At 45.0% G+C, this 20,674-nt stretch overlaps 1 protein-coding gene across 8 annotated transcripts in view; it reads right to left on the reverse strand.

Annotated features, from left to right (window-relative positions):
* Positions 1-5,209, reverse strand: part of SLC7A1 (solute carrier family 7 member 1) — a 75,945-nt gene extending 70,736 nt beyond the window's left edge. For 6 of the 8 annotated variants that reach the window (XR_006814909.1, XM_045978205.1, XM_045978204.1 and 3 more), the window contains exon 1: positions 4,917-5,209. The gene's annotated coding sequence lies outside the window, so the exon portion shown is untranslated. Of the gene's footprint in view, positions 1-4,649; positions 4,763-4,916 lie in introns of those variants that run through there. The other 2 variants (XM_045978202.1, XM_045978203.1) reach the window with 1 other exon arrangement.
* Positions 5,210-20,674: the final 15,465 nt, after the last annotated feature.

A 20,674-nucleotide genomic window follows, 5' to 3' on the forward strand; every position in this document is an offset into this window, starting at 1 on the left:
AAAAGGTCAGTGGTGAAGAGAGCCCCCAAGAGCTAGAGGGGACAATGGTACAGGAACTAAGGTCACATTCACTGATCCTGGACCTGGGTCAGCAGATGCCTCAGAGGCTCAATGTCCCCCCAACACCCTGGCACCCCATCCACCCCCAGCAATCTAATTCCAAGGAAAAGGGACTATATTTTAACCCCTTGGCAGGATGAGAGAGCAAAACAAACTTGTTACAAGAATTATTTCCTCCAGGAGCGCCTGGGTGGCTCAGGGGGTTAAAGCCTCTGCTTTCGGCTCAGGTCATGATCCCAGGGTCCTGGGATCAAGCCCTGCATCGCATCGGGCTCTCTCCTCAGCAGGGAGCCTGCTTCCCTTCCTCTGCCTACTTGTGATCTCTGTCTGTCAAATGAATGGATAAAATCTTTTTTTTAAAAAAAAAAAGAGAATTATTTCATCCACACCTAAACCAAAGAACTGAGTTTTCTCTCCAGTACAGTAGTTAACACTTATTTTAAGCTGTTGATATGTGCCAGAAGCTGTGTCAAGAACATAACTTAGATTATACCTCACTTAAATCCTCTCAATCCTATAAGATAGGCAGGAGAAGCTCATTATTAGGCAAACAATATGACGAAGAAGTTACATGTGAGAACTACATTAGAAAAGGCACTTACCTGTCAGTAGACCTCACATGGGGACCCAGCCCCTTCTGCATTAGGGGCCCTAGCCTCTCCTGTGACCCCCACAGCCCATGATCCCTGGAGAACTCAGGCTGGCCACGCCGAGCAGAGAGGCCACTCCCCTGCAGCCCGGAGTCAATACTGGGAGCTGGTCGCTACAATAGAGAATTCGTGGCACATGGAGCACTGAGAGGGTAGGATCCACTCCTGAACAAATGGGAAAGGATGTGTTCGTTCTCACAGTCAAGTGATCTGAACAAACAGTCTGGAGAAAGCACTAGAGGAGAAATACAGGATGTTAAGGAAACAAAGCTGTCCATGCCCTCTGTGCCTCCAGAAAAGGGAAGAACAAGCTCATGATCCACTCAGGAGAAAGGGAGAGAGGACAGAGAAATATGCACAGCCCAGGGAAGCTGTGGGATATCCTGTCTTCCACCTTTGGATACGTCCCCCTGGCAGCAGCCTTTGAAGGCTTCCCTGAGCTTGATTTCTGGTTGCCATAGTCAGAACAGTAGACTGGTAACAGAAAGAACTTACTTCATGAAAGAATTCTCAATATTGATTCCGGGACCTTTATTCATCCAAAGAATACTATGGAATTCGTAGTTTGTGAGCTTCAGTATCCAGAGGCTGAGAGGGAAGGCTTCCCCCATCTATGGAGAGCAAGTCCACGGGGTTGAGAGTCTGAACGCCACTCTGGCGGGCTGCACACAGAGTGGCCAAGCCAGACACCAGAAGCCTACAGGGGCGCTGTTCCTGGCATGCCCACTACTTGTCCTCAGCTCCCCAAAGCAGCCTCTTTCCTCTAAAGGCACCTCACCTCAGCCTGCACTGAAGCTGGAAAGGCCCCTAACCACACATGACTCAAACTCGTTCACGCCATTCAGTCACCAAATGTACCGTCTGGCAGTCTGAACCCTTACTGATAATCAACAGAGGGGAAAAGCCAAAGGAAAGACTGGGTGTGGCAGGATGGGTCAACCCTATGCCAGAATCTATTCCAGTGTCCAGAAATGTCTTTCCTAGAGCCGGTGTCCCTAGAAGGAAGGGCTCCGGACCAAGGGTAAAATAACCAGCCTTCCTCACAGCTCTGCCAATGCTATAGATCTGAAGGAATGCCTTTCGAGTGGGATGAACATATTTAGCAATCCACCAAACTGTTTTACCAATCTGTCACCCGTTCTTCTGACTCACAGGTGGCAAATGCACTAAACCTCCCATGACAGATTCCGATGCAGTATGAACAACCGCAGGGATGTTTCTTTTCAAAGCTGCTTTGGAGTCAGGGGAGAAAGATGATGGAGAAAGAGGAGAGAGATGTCCCTCAAGCGTACTACAGGGCTGTTAATTTGCCATGAGAGATGGTACACCTCTATTCTGCGGCTGGAAGAGACCTGAACCCTTGTGGTAGACACAACCTTGGCCTGGGAACCAATGCCACTGCCCCAAGGCACAAGAAACCCCTGGAAGCAGGTGCCCTGAAGGCCCAAGAATGAAAAAGGAGGTACACCTCGTGTGGCAGAGGGTCCCCATCCTGGCCATGGGACAAACCCACAGCCAACGTGCTTACTGGAAGGTGGCGGGGGGCACAGGGAGTCTGCAAGCACCAAAAGATCCCTAAGTTAGGTGTGAGGAAGCAAGACAGCTCGGTGAAAAAGGAAGCCACCATACTGGGGCAGGTGGCTACAATGCAGGCATGCACCTGAGAGGGGCCCCTGAGCAGACAGAGCGAGTTTAGCCTTGAGAACAGAAATGTCTAAAAAAAAGTCAGTTGTGACTTTTAGAAGAGTCCTTCCCAACATGCTCATTTTTCCACGTTCCCATCTCATTAATACCATTGCAGCTCTACTTCTTGGAATCGTATTTGACCTCCTTCACACCTCACGTGGACTCCCCGGGCCAAGCCTGTTCAGTCTCCCTTTAAAATCTACAGTTGGAGCAGAACTCAAGCCCCCCCCCCCCATCTCTACCATTACCACCCCAGCCCAAGCCATCGCAGCTCATGGAAATGACATATGGTCACTCTCTCTTGTGCACATACAACCTGGAGTTGGATTTTATTCCAGACTGAAGTTACACGTCTCCCTGCTTCTATGCCTGCCCACTTCCCGTACCTCCACATAATCTTCATGCAGCATTTCAAGTAATCCTCTGAGGGTTCTCCAGCTCATCCAGAGCAAAAGCAAAATCCTCATGGTTCATGCGATCTGCCCTCGACTGGAAGAGGGCAGTGATAGAGATGGGCCCCAGGCGTGAAGAGACCAATCACACAGAAAAACACTAGGGTCCCATCCACAGGTCCTGCTTGGACCTGAACCAGATAAAATGATAAACAGCTACAAGATGCATCTGGGATATAGGAAAATGTTTCTCTCCATTACTTATTCTTACTTCAAATTCCTCCATAGGATTAATAAACCAATACCTCCAAATATATGGTTAATAATGAAAAAGGATTAATCCAATTAGACATAATACTTGGCCCTCCAACATAATTACACATTTTTACTGATCTTAGTAGAAAAAAAACTCCAGACTAGAACAATCAATAAACATGTACTTATACCAAATATAATTAACATGTGTCTTAGAATACAAGCTCCCCAGGGTTGCCAATCTTGCCTTCCAATCCTTTTTCCTTCTAAAGCAAATAATTATATAGATAAGAGCACTCGTTTGGCCCAAATCCAGATTCAACCAACTGCATATATTTCTGATCTCTATTAAGTTTTGTCCTGTTTGCTTAGAACTCCTTTGACACTCTTTAAATTTATCTATAATGATTAACATGATCATAATATGCTAAACCTTTGAAAACTATGTTAATCCATTGTTGACTTTGTCCTCTAACTTCTATTTTGATTGTGTGGCTTAAATAAGACCTTTTGTTTTAATGACAGAAGGGTGTGTTCATATAAAAATAATGATAATTTCCACCGAGACCAACTAAAAATATCGGGGGAATAAATGTATCATGGTTTCCTACTATCTGTACCAAACATAAAGGGCAAGAAATGTTACTATTAACTCCCAAGTAAATTATAATTCAAATTAAAGACTATTAGAAAATTCAGCCACAAGCCAACAAACAGTTATCTGCTGACCAAATTTTAAAGAGCACATTTTAAAGGAAATATACCAGGGACTGAAATCCCAACCCTTTCCTCCCATAACTACACCTGGAATAGAACACAAGTCTAGGTTTCTTCCCTAGGAGAGCCCCACCACGTGTATTGGGACGTGCAGTTTTCTTCCTGGAGGCACATGTCTCTACTATCCTAATCTCACCAGTCAAACACCACTGGTATCTGGTTCCCACACCCACTGAAAAGGGGAAGGAGCTAAAATAGCATTCCGTAGTAGTACTCAGCACAAGGACTGCTCTGTGTACACACGGGTTTAGAATGCCTACTCGACCTGCCCAGTTTGGGAAGTTTTCTACTACGCAGAAAGGAACACACTGGGAAAAGGTTGTCTTTATTACGCCGGAAGAACTTCCTCTCCCTCCAAACCATCTGGAAGGCTTGAAGAACTCAGCCTTCACGTGTCAAATCGGGTCACAAGGAAGCCCACCCGGGGGGGAACTTCCCCAAAATTACCCTGGAAACTCAGACAAGAGGTGTAGGCGGGCCTGGGCGCGACCCGAGCTCTAGGGCAGAGAGGTGGGCGCTGCAGGCAGGGTGCGGGGGTGCACCGCTGTCCCCAGGCCGGCCACCTGCCGCGGGACCACCCCCGCGGCCACAGGGCGGGTTCCCACCACGACGATGACACATCGCGGACCTCGTGGCGGGGCGGGGTGCTCTGCTCCGCGCCATGTAAGGGCAGGCCTCCGGATGCCTCCCGGCCGGGCCCACGTACCCGCTGCTGCTGCCACTCCCGCCCCCTGCCCACCGCGACCACCCGGACGGTCCCGGCGCGGGGTCGCTGGCGGGCGCGCGCGGCCGGCATCACGGCGGCGCCAGGTCGTCCACGCTTACTCACTCGGTGTTGCATCATGCACCACGCCGCGCGCCTTAGGGAACCAAAATGGACTCCGGTGGAGGAGACAGCCGCATGGGCACCGGCCCCGCGCTCACAGCCCGCGCCCGTCCTGCCCTTGCCCACCCCGAAGGATGCCAGCAGCCCCGGCGCCGGACCCAAGCCGCTCCCCGCGCCGCCCTCCCGCGGCCCCACGCGGCGCCGGGGACCCCTCCAAGGTGACCCGGAGCCGAGCAGCTGCCCTGGCGCCGGCGGGGGCCGGGCACTCACCGAGGCGGCGGGCGGGCGGCGGGTGGCAGGATGCGGGCTAGTCCGCGGAGGGGCTCGGCACGCGCCGCTGGGAGGACGGCCGCTCGGACGGAGGCGCGGCGCGCAGGGAGCGGGAGCTGGGGCTGCGGTTAGGGACGCCGGCTGGCCTCGCGCCCCGTCCGGCAGTTAACCCGCGACTCACACCTGCCCGCGCCGACTGAATGGAGCGTGGAGAGCGGGCGGGCTCCGGCGCCGGGTTTCATCAGCCGCGCGCCGGGCCCCCGCCCCTCGCTCCCGCCCCGCGGCCCTGGCAGGCCCCGTCCAATCGCGCGCTTCAACCGCCGGGTACCAATGGGAGCGCGGCGCGGCGGGACGGCAGGCCCAAGGCGGTGGCCGAGGCGGGGCGGGGGGCGGGGCGTGTCCGCGCCCGGCGCCCAAATCTGGGGTTCCCCGGGCGGGCGGCTCCTCACCGCGCCTTCGCTTCGGCTCCGCCCTTTTGTTGCCATTTTTCCGCCAATCGGAGCTCACGGCGCGACCGCATCCTCGGGGCCTCTGACAGCCGGGACCTCGCGGGTCGGACTAGTGCCGCAGGGCAGTGCTGCCCAGAGCGGCGGGCCCCAGGGAGCTGACACCGAACTCGCCGCTAGTGCTCCTTTTCCAGAGATAAAACATCTGGGAGGCTCTTCAAAAGTTGTTTTTTAAGTAAATCTTCACTTGTCATTGGATTATTTTATTATTGCTATTCCTTTGTTTTTAATAAATAACTTACTCTTGCCCCTTGTCAGGAAGGGCCCTGAAGCCTGAATCGGCCTGTGTCACAAGCACACCTGACCGGCTGGCTAGTCAAAGCGGCTTACTTCCAGAGTTACTCTCCCCTAGATAGCAAAAACTTTAGAACCGAATCCCACAGTGCTCACTGCACAAGCTGCTTCTTTGTTGTCTCTCTTTGCTGCAAAAACCCCACACAAGAACTACGACCTATAGAGATCCAGTAATCTGTACCATGGGAGACGTGAGCGAGTCATAGATTAATCCTGCCAGCCTCCTTCTAACTTTGTGAATAACAAACACACACAACAAAACAAAAAGCACAGAAAAATGACAGCACAATGTTCATGGCCTCTGAGTCTTCTCCACACCTTCGAACCCCCTCCCTCCTCCACCCCCCACATACAGTGTCCTTTGTCAGTAATTGAGGCTCACTGTCAGCTACTGGATATGAAACTGTCTTAGAACTACACTAGCAGTTTATAAAATACATAGCTCCATGGTGTTGGCTTCAGAAATATATTAATGAACACAGAAAAATGAGATAATATTGGTAAAGCACTTTGAACAGTGTCAAAATGAACAGTTTGGAATCATAATAAGCAACTAGGTATGTGCTATTTTAAAACAGTTCCAATTATGGGGTGCCTGCGTGGCTCAGCGGTTTAAAGCCTCTGCCTTCGGCTCCGGTAATGATCCCAGAGTCCTGGGATCAAGCCCCGCATCGGGCTCTCTGCTTAGCGGGGAGCCTGCTTCCTCCTCTCTCTGCCTGCCTCTCTGCCTACTTGTGGTCTCTATCTGTCAAATAAATAAATCTTTAAAAAAAAAAACACAGTTCCAATTATGAGGTGGTGAAGTGATGCCCTTGAGTTGCATTATGGAGGTCTCCTGTTCTGGAAATTTTCCTGAATCCCACACACCCGCTGACATAGCCATCCACAGAAGGAAGCCTGGTGTAATTTGAGGACCATCCTCTTTGCCTTTGTGCCAGATCTGGATTAGAATCTCAATTCCACCATCCCATTTGCTGTGTGATCTTCTGCAAGCAATTTCATCTCTGTTTGGGAGTGATAAACCTTGTATTATTATTTTTTTAACCTTATGTTCTTATCAGAAGCCTATCCCTTAGTGTTTAAAATATGATTGTGGGATTTTTTTTAAAGACTTTTGGCAGTAAAATAGAATTTAGTAGGTTGTAGAGATGCCCTGTTTGGGCAACACAGAGAGGGAATGTAGAGTTAACGTGTAAATTCTGAGAGCAAGTGTTCCAGGCGCTGATGGGTATATGGGGAGAACTTAACCAAGAGGATTTTTAGCTATATGCTCAGTTTAGCAATCCAACCCAGCAGGCTTTGTCTTCAGGAAGATATTAGAAGAACCTCAGTGATAAGAAACTTAAGCAAGAAACATCACGGCAGAAAGGATTCAGTGTGAGCCAGAGAAAAAAACAATTATGGTCAAGATCTCAGCAAAAAATTAGGGGGAAAGTTCAAAATAATAAACTGGCTGAATGTTTTTAATAAAGCTAAATTTCAGGCCGATTACGATTCTCATGGCAGGTCCAGAAGGACCATGAGCAACAGGCAACCTTGATTAGAATCAAGGAGCAAATGAACCATTATTTCAAAGACCACTACAGAAAGGAGACGCTGGCATTCAGGCCCTGGAAAGTACCTTGTAAGGTTAAGCTTGACACACCAAGTCCCAGCCTAGCACCATCAGGCAGCACAGGGAGTACAAATGTGCAGAGAATCAGAGTCAGACAGATGTGGTTTTCAACCCTACCTGTACTTCTGGCTAGCCGCTGGCCTGGGGAAATTATGTTTGTCCTCTCTCAGCCTCAGTTTCCTCATCTGCAAAATAAGGAACTACCAGCTAGATGGGCATAACTTCATGGTGACAATGAAAAATATGTAGCTGGTAAAGCTGAGGAGAAAAAAAGAAAAATATGCGTAAAGCTGTAACAGAAAAAGAGACACCAGATACATATCTACAAAATAGCCAACTGATCGTTGACAAAGGAGCAAAAGCAATTCAATGGAGAAAGGATAGTCTCTTCAACAAAGGGTGCTGGAACAACTGGACTTCCACATGCAAAAAACAAAAATCTAGACACAGATCTTATAACTTTCACAAAAGCTAACTCAAAATAAATCGTAGACCTAAGTGTAAAATACAAAATGAAAAAAATGGCAGAAGTTGATAACAAAGGAGAAAACCTAAGTGTTTTTTTTTTGTTTAGTGATGACTTTTTATAAAATACAACACCAAGAGCACATTGCACAAAAGAAAAAATTAAGTTGGACTTCATTAAAATTAAAATCCTCTGCTCTATAAAAGACACTGTTAAGAGAATGAAGAGACAAGTCGTGGACTGGGAGAAAATCTTCACAAAACACATACCTGATAAAGTACTGGTATACAAATATACAAAGAACTCTTAAAACCCAACAATGAGAAAATATACAAAGATACAAAGAACTCTTAAAACCCAACAAGGAAAAAAACAAAACATTTTTTTAAATGGGCAAAAGACCTGAACAGACACCTCACTGAAGAAGATATACAGATGGCAAATAAGCACATAAAAAGTTATTTAACATCATATGTTATTAGGGAACAGGAAATTAAAATGGAGAGATACCACTGCATACCCACTAAATAGCTAAAACCCAAAACACACATACCACCAAATGCTGGCAAGGATATGAAGCAATGGAACTCTCGTTCATTGCCGATGGGAATGCAAAATGGTATGGCTACTTTGGAAAACACTTTAGCAATTTCTCACAAAACAAAACACAATCCCACCATAGAGACCAGCAACTGCATTCCTTGGTATTTACCCAAATGAGCTGCGTCCACACAAAAACTTAAATACAAATGTTTATAGCAGCTTTATGCATAATTGCCAAAACTTGGAAACAACCAAGATGTCCTCCAATAAGTGACTGAACAAATAAACCACAGTACATCCAGTCAATGAAATACTGTTTCTTGATGAAAAGAAAGGAGTTATCAACCCATGAAAAGACATGGAGGAAAGTTACATGTATATTGCTAAGTGAAAGAAGCCAGTATGAAGAAGCAGCACACTATATGATTCAAACTTCTGGAAAAAAGCAAAATTATAGGGAAATAAAAAGATCAGTAGTTGCCAAAGACTTATGGGTGGAAGTGGAGGGAGGGATGAATCAGGTGGAGCACAGGGTATTTTTAGGACAGTGAAACTACTTCAAATGATACTGTAATGGTGCATACATGTTATTATACATTTGTCAAAACCCACAGAGTTTACAACACAAAGGGTAAACCTTAATATAAACTATAAAATTGGGTGCCTGGGTGGATCAGTGTGTTAAGCATCTGCCTTCAGCTCAGGTTGTGATCCTGGGGTCCTGGGATCAAGTCTCACATCAGGGAGTCTGTTTCTCCCTCTGTCTCTCTCTTTCTCTCTCTCAGGAATAAATAAATAAAATCTTTTTTAAAAACTATAGAATTTAGATAATAAGATTGAATGTTGGCTCATCAACTGTAGCAAGTGTACTACACTAATTCAAGATGGTGACAATAAGGGAAACTGAGTGGAGCAAAGGGAGTATATGGAAACTCTCCTTATATAACCTTCAATTTTTTTATAAACCTAAAACTGTTGTATTATAGTATATAGTATATACCATGTATATATAAAATATATTGACATATATACTACATATTATATATAAAACTATATATTTTATATATATATACATATATGTATATATATATATGACTACCCAGTTGACCCTTGAACAAAATGGGGCTAGGCCACCAAACTCCCTCCGCCACCACCCACCCCACCCCCAGGCAGTTAAAAATCTGTGTATAACTTTTGGTGCTCCCAAAACTTAACTACTAATAGCCTACAATTTACTGGAGGTCTTATGGGCAACATAAACAGTCAATTAACATATATTTTTTATGTTACATGTATTATATACTACATTCCTATAATAAAGTAAGCTAGAGAAAAAATGTTCTTAAAAATCATGAAGAAGAAATACATTTACAGTGCTATACTGTAAAAAATCCACATATATGTGGACCTACACTGTTCAAACCTGTGTTGCTGAAGGATCAACTATTGTATATTATCTACATTTATATGTAATATAATGAATATGTATATATGTATATGCTTGTGCATATATGTGTGCATAATGAATATGTATACACACATATATACGTAAAGCACTTGGTATAGGTCTACATATTGAAAGTATTCATTTAGTAGTAGTTGTTATTAAGCAGATCAAAGAAACAGAGTTGCTTCATTTTCTGCTGTTTGAAGACTGTGTCCTTCCTGGATTGGTTAAGCAAGTGGACTCTGGAGTTAAAGAATATGGCTTTAGATCCTGACGTTGCTACTGCTAAGCTACATATAGTTAGACAAATTACTTCATTTCCTCCAAGTTTTGCTCTCCTCATTTCTAAAATGAGGATTATGGTGCTGGTGATGAATGAATGACGATATTCATGGAAAGCCTTTAGCATCCTAGCTGGAACCATAACGAATGCGCAGAGAACATTACTATTAATGTTCAACAACTAGACTGATTTGTGGGGTCATGCAAAATGCTAAATTGGAGCATTTCACCATCCATAATAAAGGAGTGTTCTTACAACCAGAAACTTTGCGGGAAAAGGCTGTCAGGAGTTGACCCTGTAAGGACTGAGTAGTTAAACCATCACTCCCCTAATTCCCTGGGGGTCCAGGTGGGGAGGAAAAGAACATAGTTATCACTGCATTCTTCAGAAGACCTCTGCTTTTACCTGGCCAGCTCCTTTCTGTTCTTCTGGAACAAGCACTATCCCCTTTTTTGGGAGATTCTGCTCTTGTCCCTCCCAACCTCCCCTACTCTTGCATCTTCAACAGGAATGACCAGGTCACAGAACCCCATCACTGTCAGCATAGAAATTTTGTTGGGGGTGGAAGGCCCCTGATCCAAGCCAATTATTTCCTGGCTACAGGAAATATTGGAAAGAAGAGAAGTCTCTTTCCTCCCTGATTGCAGAGCTGGACAGGTGTCAGCCAGGTGCCACCAGTAGCCATAGTTGCAGCTGTGTGGAATTAGCCAGCCCGAGAGAATGAAGTGGACACAGTGAAGTCTAAGGTGAGAGATGCAGAGAGTGTTAATAGTCCCCAAGTCCCCATTCCAGTGCTCACTGTGGCTGTCCACCTGGGCAAGAGTCAGAGAGATACTCCTTTCTGCCAAAGCCATTTGTGTTGGGTCTCTGTCAATCATATCCAAAAGAATCCTGATTAATACAGCTTTTCTATCCTAGGGACTTTCTCCCCTGGGCCAAACTGGGAAGAATTACCTTGACAAAACATCGCCCCTCTGGAAGAGACAGTGACATGCCTGGCATCCATTAGCATTGAAAAGTACAGCCCTTGGGTTTAGGGGATTAGACTCTCTTTAGCTGACAGAGAATGAAATCGGATCTCTGCCCGATTTTTAGGAGACCTTTGAAGCCAGCTGTATGCACGACTGTGTTATGGTAGAAAGTGCTTTTTCTTCACCACAAAGACAGTGTGCCTACCCTTGAGCAAAAGGGCCTTTCTTACAATGTATATCTTTGTCAGAATATATAGCTGTAAGAAAATGTGAGAGATGCCCAGAAAGATTTATGTCCACATAAATTTATCACAGCGTTATAGCAAAAGAGGAAAGTTCGTAAGTGTACAAATATGAAGAGTTGATTAAATACATCCAGATCCACTCATAAAATGGAACAGAATATTAAGCTGCCATTACATTTCTTGTTTTCAAATAATATTTAATGCTGTGGGAAGTACTCAGATTGTAAGAATGGGATAATTCTGCAAAATTTTCTATATATACACATGCACTTACATCCATGTAGATAAGCAGATATTCTATACACACACTATATATAAACAAGATGGAAACTAAAAATGTTGTCCCTAGAAGGAGTTTTAGTTGTTTTGTATACTCACCTCAATACTCTACATTGAAAATTTACAACAAACTCAATAGATGTTACTAAAAATCAGGACTGTAGTCTAAACAAAAGATAAAATTCTGCCTCCAGTCCCCTCCTCTCCCCAAAATCTATGTAGTAAAAGAATACTGATTTCTTCTTAACTCTTACTGGCCTTTGTGGTTTGTCAAGAAACAAGCTCAGGCCTGCTGTTCAACTATCGCCAAGCTTTTCAAGCATTTAGTGCCAGATAACCAGGGATCCAGAGCATGAGCTCTGAGAAGTTGAGGATACACTGTCTCCTGCATACACATAAAAATATTAAAATAATAGGGTGCCTCGGTGGCTCAGTCATTTAAAGGATCAATTCCTGATTTGAGCTCTGGTGGTGATCTTAGGGGCCTGAGACTGAATTCCACATTGGGCTGCACCATATGTGTGTGAATTCTCCTTAAGACTCTCTCCCTCTGCCCCTCCCCCTCCTCTCTCTCCACTCCTCTCCCCATCCCCCCCCCCCACAAGCCTGCTCTCTCTAAAATATACATATATATAAACAAATATAAAGAAGTTTAATCATTTCCATTTTTTCCCTTGCTGCTCCAATTCCCTTCGATGCCTTTTTTTTTTTTAAAGATTTATTTATTTATTTGACAGACAGAGATCACAAGTAGGCAGAGAAGTAAGCAGAGAGAGAGGAGGAAGCAGGATCTCCCCTGAGCAGAGGGCCCGATGCAGGGCTGGATCCCAGGACCCTGGGATCATGACCCGAGCGGAAGGCAGAGGCTTTAACCCACTGAGCCACCCAGGTGCCCCGCCCCCTTTCAATGTTTTTTCTTTCTTTAACATTATGTTTTCTTCATAAGAAAACCTTTTGGGGCCCCTGTGTAACTAGAGCCCTGGACTTGGACTTGCTTTGCCCGGCCAGCCCTCCGGTACTAAGGATAAGTTAGCTCTAAACTGAGCCCTGGCAAGAGTCAGCACGGACAGAGGAATCATCCTCACTCATCTTTCCAGTTTAAAATTGCTTCAAATGTGAAGGCCAATGGTACATATTTCCTATTGAGTTCCCACAGTGTTTTCTGTGCTCCATGAAAAGGTTTTTAACTAATTTCCCATACTTTTACTGTGTCCTTTAACACACAAATACTATATCCATTGACATATAAATTTAGGAAACATATGAGAACGTTCTGGATTATAGAGTGTGTTAAGGACTGAATTGTGTCCCCCTAAAACTCTAATGTTGAAGCCCTAATCCCCAGAACTCAGAATGTGACTATATTTGGAGATAGAGCTTTTCTTTTTTTTTTTTCAAAGATTTTATTTATTTATTTGACAGACAGAGATCACAAGTAGGCAGAGAAGCAGGCAGAGAGAGAGGAGGAAGCAGGCTCCCCACAGAGCAGAGAGCCCGATGCGGGACTCGATCCCAGGACTCTGGGATCATGACCTGAGCCGAAGGCAGAGGCTTTAACCCACTGAGCCGCCCAGGCGCCCCTGGATTAGAATTTCTAAGTCTGTCTTTAGAAAGATGTTATTTCCCATTGCACTCCAGAATGTGTTTGCGGCATACCTCGGATCTAAACAATATAAACTAATTATAAAGGCTCTTCTGTCACCTGGACCTGGCCTAGAAATTCGGTAACTGTTAGACAAATGTGTCCATAAAAATAAAATTGTAGTGTGTGGAAAAAAAAAAGAACCTAAGCCTGCTGGCACCTTGATCTTAGACGCCCCAACTCCAGAAGTGGGAGAAAAGACATCTCTGCTGTTTAAAGGCCACCGCCTTATTACGGCAGCCCTAGCAAGTTAATATATGGTAGAAATCGTATTTTCAAAGGTCTGTCAGAGCTGCAGACATCAGGACCTAAGCACCAGCAGCGCAAACCTCTGGTTGTGCAGAATCAGGGTGGGACGGGCCCATGCTGGTCATGGGACCAAGTGGAGGCATAGTCAGGGCATCGGACTGGCAGTGTGGGGCTCTTCAACACCTAAAACCAGATCGCTCAATATGTTGCTGTCAAGGTGCTTCCCACAGCTGCTCTCTTCCACTCAACGCCTGTGCCCAGTGCGGATGATAGGAGAACCTTCGAGATTCTCCACATCCTCCTTGTCTATAGCATTTGCAGTCTCCTAGCTGTGCTGCCCTCACAGGCAGCCCATTGTCTCAGCTGATGGGAGCCCTCTGCTATGAGCCTCAAAAAGCTGTTACTTCCCACTGCGAGCAGAGTGGCAGAGTGGGGAAAAGCAGACTTTGGCATCAGATAGACATGGGCATGACTCTGGACTCCATTGCTCATCAGCTTGTGATTTTGATCAAGTTATTTAACCTCTTACGGTCTCCTTAAAAGAGGGCAACACTATCTACCCTTGACTGACTGTTGAGAGGATAAAATGAGATAATGTGTGAAAGAGGAGGTATCAACAAAAACTAGCTTCCTCTTACTCTGTGTTCTTTCCTCTATCCTCCTACTCTTTCTCCTACTCCCATTCTGACTAAGACGAGGAATCAAAGAAAACGTCATGGTCCCTGACACCCAGACTTGTAACTCTCTTCCACTGCCCTTTCTACCTGTCTGACTCAACCAGGCAAGGTCTGCCTATAGACCTTAGGTTTCCGCGTGGCCCCTGGAGACAGCTCACCAGCATCACCTTTTGTGGGGTTTAGCTAATTTCGGCAGAAATTTGATCTGGCAGAAGCCATCTCTTTCTTTGGATTTCTAGAAAGGCATGTCACTTGGGGGGAGATACCAACTTCAGCCAAGCCTAGCACAGTGGCTCCTGTACTCTGGAAATGTTCATTGCTCATAAAATTTTCTTGCTGCATTAAGATAAAAAAATATATATATATATGAGATCTTAGCTCACACAAACATCCCAGAAGTTTCTACTTGGCAAAACAAAAGTAGAACTTTTATGCAAAGACATTTTGGCTTTCTCAGCAGTGCGCCCATATCCCTAGCCATGCCTACCTCGACTACGTTCACCTCACAGCCTCGGGATGAGGTCTCTGCATTTGCTTCTTACACTGAACATTCCTCCTCTACGAGAATGGGCCATCAACGCCGCAAGCCCCATGCAGTGGCTGAGAACACGGGTGGTAGAGACAGTTACTTGGGGGACTTTCAGTAGGTAATTGACCTCTTCAGGCCTTTGTTCCCTCATCTAAAAAAATAGAGGAGAGCTAATGAGCTAATGAGCTGCTGTAAGAGTTGAGAAAAAGCCTGAAAGGCCCTGTGTGCAGTGCCTGGACCATAATAATAATGACTCCATGAAGGCTACCCATCATTATTACTATCATCAATATTTTTCAGCCAATGCAAGCTTCACATAAAAGGAAATAGCAGCAGAATACCTTCATTAATGCCTCATCATTTTATCCCCTGACTGCTAAGAGGCTTAGTGGATAAAAAAGCCACAGGGGCATAGTATTTATGAAGGGCTTTTGAATATGAATAAAGGGCACATCCCCAAGTTGAGAAGCAGAAAGCAACAAGGCTGCCTAGAGAAGACTGGTCCTAATGCAGGCCATGGGCAGCTACGGGGTAGCTGAGGTTGTTACCCAGAGCAGGGTTTCCCACTCTCTCCACTATTGATGTCCGAGGCCAGAGAATTCTTCATTGCCTTGTGTATTGTACAAAAGTCAACAGGATGCCTGGCCTCTACCACTAGGTGACGGCTGCACCCTCCGACAACCAGAAATGTTTCCAGACATTGCCAAGTGGCCTCTGGAAGGCAAAATCACCCACCTTTAAGAGCCACTGGCATTGAGGGGCATCTGACTGTCTTGTATTGGGTATTGAGTACTGTCTCTTAGGTGAAAAGGGAATATGTGATCACCGCGGGTGGGGCTGGGATTCAGCTGGCTGGCACTGGTCCAACCAAACCACTGTTTATGGTCCCGTACCTATTCCAATGGATTGGTGCCTGTGCCGTACTAGTCGGGGTAAATATGCTTAATATAATTCCTGCATCACAGTGAACCATAGGCTAAGGTTTCTCTCAAGAAGCCAAGGTTAAAGCAGATCTTAGTTTTTCGTGTACTGAAGGCGAAGTTCATCCAAAGAGTATCATGGTGGCTAAGAGTCAGATGGTTGTCATTCTACCTCAAAGGCTTCCGACAATGCCTCAATATGGTCTTTTCACTCACTGTTACCTTCTTCCTCATCTTTCCCAATCACAGGATTTCAGACTGCTTGTCCTTAATGATGACCACAAGCTACTTACCTGGTTCTGGACTTGTGCCGAACAGGTGTTAAGAGCTGACTCTTCTCCAAATGTCTCTGTAAATAGAAATATACCACTTCTGATGGCGTATCCTCAGGCTCTAGAAACATGCACACCATGTTTCTCCAAAGGATGGTTTCAGACTTTGGGTCCCAGAGTGCTTGCAGTGGAGATGGGGACCTATTTATTACAAAATGAAAGACATCCAGAAATGTGGCTACTGGTTTTGATCCATGTCTGGAACAGTTCTCCAACATGGGGAAAGGGGAATGGGGAACAACCGGAGAATGGCAGTACCAACAAATTCAGGACCCAGGGAAGAATTAAAGATTAATTAGGTTGAGTTACTCTCTAAGATTAGCCCATCTGCCAAATAGAATCTCACAACTGCCATAGGCAACCATGTAGTAGTTGCTGTTAAGACCACTGGAATAACGGGCCACCCATGGTGATCCTTCCCAAAAAGACCAATTTAGTTAGAGGCATGATGTTTGGTAAGAACACTGAGCCAAGGTTCTGGATATAGGTAGGGAATTTAATGCCATTTATCATCCTGGTCCTTAGTCATTGAATGGGCTTATCAGTCTCTGGAAACAAAGCTCTGAAAGAAAGTGAAGGGCTGTGGAGAAACAGGGATGCTAAAATCCCCAGTATGCTCACATCTATCACCAAGCCTGCTTCTTAGAGGTGCTTCTGGGTCTGCCCCCATGCAGCTCCCCACCTGGAACATCCCCCCCCCCCCAGTTCACTTATCTAATGCTCTGTTCATTTACTACCTGTGGGGTTTTGAGGATGTTACTTAACTTCCCTGTGCCTCAATTTCCATTTCTCTGAAATGGACAAAATAATCGCTCTTCCTTCAGAAGTTGTGGTGAATATTAATGGGAATATATACATAAAGTGCTCCGCACAGTGTCTGGCACCCAGCAAGCCGGCGATACATGTTAGCTATTGTTACAAGAATTGTTACTCATCCTTCCCACGTCAGTTTCCTCCAATAAACCTTTCTTGATGCTCTTAACCAGGTACACATGTTATCTGCAGGGATTGCCAAAAAGTGTTCAAGAGTACACCTCACAGATTGTTAGAGCAGCCTCAAGAAAGACCCACAAACAGGACCCGCCAGGACTAAAACCTCAAAGTTCGGGGCACAATTATTGACACAGTAGTAAGCGTAGACCCCCCAAAAAACTTTTTGAATATTTGAGGAGATTGCTATGGGGACTGGAAGAAAAAGGATCTCTCTTTTTAGGAGATCTCAGGTACTAAAGGTGATTTTTTCTAGAGTTAACAAAGGCTATCTCTGCCAGCAAGAAAGCCTGCCTGAGAATGAAGAAGATACAGAAGAAAAGCAAAAGTCAGACAGAGATAGAGGTAAGGGAATGAGGATAATGGGGACAGAGAGACTGGATTACATTGTTGGGACCCTGGATGCAGCCAAGCCTGAAGACAGGTGGTACCCAGGGTTGTTACACTGTCGTTTACCTACACTAGCTTGAATTTGGTATCTCTCACTTGTTATTAAGGGTTTTGATTAGCATGCCATACTTCCCCATTCATAACACACATTACATTTCATTTAAAGTAATTGTTTAATTATCTATCTTCCCCCAGCTAAGCTGAAATTTCATAAAGGCAAGGCCCTGTCCTACCCATCCATGGTTGTGTGCTAAGCAGAGTGCCTGCCCAGAAGAGGCCTGTAAACATCTGTTAAGTCATGAATGATGAATTACTTGAGGGGATTTCAGAAAAGAATCATAGATCCTACCCGAAGTAATGATGGAAAGGATAAAGCCCCACTGTCTTTTCTCAACTCCTCTCTAGCTGAATACAAATTAGAAATCTTATTCTCCCCAAAAGACATCTTCCACTTCTTTTTACCCCTTCTCCCCATTTCTCAAGGAAACAGAGGCAATGAGAACATTGTGGTCTGTTTGAGATCAGTGTCCCCAGTTCCAAGTTATGAGATTCTATTAAGGAAAGGGGAAATGTGGATGCTTCAGAGGAAATATTCTTGGGCATATCATATTTAGCAATTATCACATTAAACCATCAAGTTTTTGAAAAAGCCCAAAGATAAATATTGCTGTTCATTTTTTTTTAAGGTTTTATGTGTTCGTCAGAGAGAGAGAGTGCACACTGCTCAAGGACACAAGCAGGGGGAGCAGCAGGCAGAGGGAGAAGCAGGCTCCCCACTGACCAAAGAGCCTGATGAGGGACTCTGTCCCAGGACCCTGGGATCATGACCCAAGCCGATGGCAGCGGCTTAACCGACTAAGCCACCCAGTTGTCCCTGTATGTTAGTGCTGTTCTCACTAACAATTTCCCTAGGAGACATTGGGCACAAAACTGAGGAAAGGACAATCTGTCCCTGACCTCTTTCTTTGAGATTCGTGTTTTTGTTGGTCACAGCCGACCATAGTTTGAAATAGTCAAAACCAGAAAAAAATGATCACTTTTCCATGTTAGTCAAGAATCACTCGATAGCACCTGATTTAGGCAACTGTGGGAAATTTTGAAAGTTCATTGTTATATAACTGAAAAGTTTAGGATCTGCCTTAAGGCTGAAGTCAGGTCTTCAAAGTCTGTCTTGTTCCCTCCATCTTACAGTTTTTCTAAAAGCTATATTCTGCCAAATCTCTCCAGGGATAGAAATGATGCTCCTTGAAGCACAGCATGGGATCTATTTCAACCCTGCAGAAACACTCTGATATGCTCTATTTGGGTCATAAGCCCAAGCACATGCACCTTTCCCTGATTCCAGCACAATGGCATTCTCTTGTGGGCTTGCTTGGGTCACATGTGTACCTCTGTGGGACATGGCGGCAATGTGGGGACTAGGTTGAATGGTGGTTCCACCGTATCTTGGACATAGAGGCAGGGGTAGTTCCCAAATGGAAGCAATGTGAGCAGACAAAATAGAAAGTGCTGTCCACCACCTATTCCCATTCCTCTACTTGCTCAGATGTGTCCCAAACCATTCCCAGTGCGCCCAGAAGGATCTATAGATTGCATGGGCATTCTCCCATCTGGCCTCAGGGGTCTCCCCAGTCACATCTGTCCTGTGCTCCAAGCTCATACCAGGTAGAGAAAAGATGCCTGATATTCAGTTGTGCTAGTCCTGATACACACTTGGACAAACCACACACCAGTGCTGCTCTGTGCTCCCACTGCCTGGAGACTTGTTATGTCTTACCCCTTCTTTTAATTAGTCTCCTCTCCCACGAAATCCTGGAAACAAAGCTGAAGGATGCAATGTGAGCAACCTGGCTATTATGAGAAACATCCTCTTTCTTTCATACTGGCTTTGAACCAAACTTGCGGACGTGAACTCTCTCTCCTTAGGCTGAGTGCCATTCCAGAACCTTCTTTTGTCTCTCATGCCAGTAAGCTTCAGGCAGGCCAACCCCACACTCCTACTAGATCAAACTGGGTAACTCAGCATACCATAATGTTGAGATCACTGCTGTACTTTTGGGTTTTCTTTTCCTTTTTTTTTTTAATTTGTTTATTTTAAAGATTTATTTATTTATTTTAGAGAGAGAGAGACTGTGAGAGTGTGCACGCAGGCGAGCGGGTGGGGCAGAGGGAGAGGCCGAGGGAAAGCGAGAGAGAGAATCTCTAACAAACTCCCCTTGCTGAATGCAGAGCCCTACTCGGGACTCGATCCCAAGACCCTGAGATCATGACCTGAGCTAGAAAAGGGTCAAGAGCTGGACACTCAACCGGATGAGTCAGCCCGGCGTCCCAATTTCCATCTTGTTTTGTTTTAAAGAATTTTCAGAAGAATATTTTATTCTGAATAGATTTCCTATTTAACTGTCACCAGACAGATTTATTTTTTAGTTGTCCTGAATAGCTTATTACTCTGCCATTGATCATCTATCAGGTTGGCTGAGTGGTTATTCTAATTGGTTGTCACAGAATCAAAAAGTACAAATGTCTCTTCTCAGAATTTTCTTTCTTTGGGGGCAGAGATGCTTTGATTGTTTATCTCAGTTCCCATGTAATAATCTTAAGTTTTTAAAGCCCTGTACGTAAAACACTGACGTACAGTCAATATAAGTGTTGACTTACTAATTGACTGTGGGTAGAATTTTTTTCAAGTGAAGGATAAACATCTTAACTGAATCTACAGTGACCCAAGTATATTTGCAGTGGTGCCTGACCTTCTGTCCATACCAAAACTTTCTTCCCATTCATGGGACATATTGCCAATCAAAAGGAACAATAATATGCAAATAGATGTTGGCAGAGACCATGGGCACCATTTCAATACATTTTTACACTCGTTCACCCAGAATGAGCAAATGAGCATGCAGGCTCATGTTGTGGCCAGATTCCCATTCTCCCTCTCACCTAACATGAATTCTCTTCCCCTGCCTTCCAACACATGTCATCACTATCCCCTAATCTGCACATCTTTCCTCCCGGTAGACTTCATTCAGTTCCACTCATCTCTAGCATTGATTTCCATCTGCCCAACACAAATAATCACTCAGGAAACAGCAATTTAGGAGCCCTTCCCTCCAACCGACACACACATTCCCTCACAATGAGCCAAACTTTCCAACCTGACATTAGCATCCTAGGCAACATAGAGAAGTGAAATAGGTAATTTAGAAACCTTATTTGTCTCTTGCAGTTACAACCCTGTTGTTTTTCTGGTACTGAAAATTACACAGAGACAAAGCATCAAACTCTAAAGCAAACAATTGTCAGATTAAACCAATGATAACTGAGAGACCTGGAACACATTAATTCCGACAGTAAATCTGTCCTACTGCTTTGTTTGTGGT

The sequence above is a fragment of the Meles meles genome, chromosome 14 (genome assembly GCF_922984935.1).
Source record: "Meles meles chromosome 14, mMelMel3.1 paternal haplotype, whole genome shotgun sequence".
In the NCBI taxonomy this organism is placed as follows: domain Eukaryota; kingdom Metazoa; phylum Chordata; class Mammalia; order Carnivora; family Mustelidae; genus Meles; species Meles meles.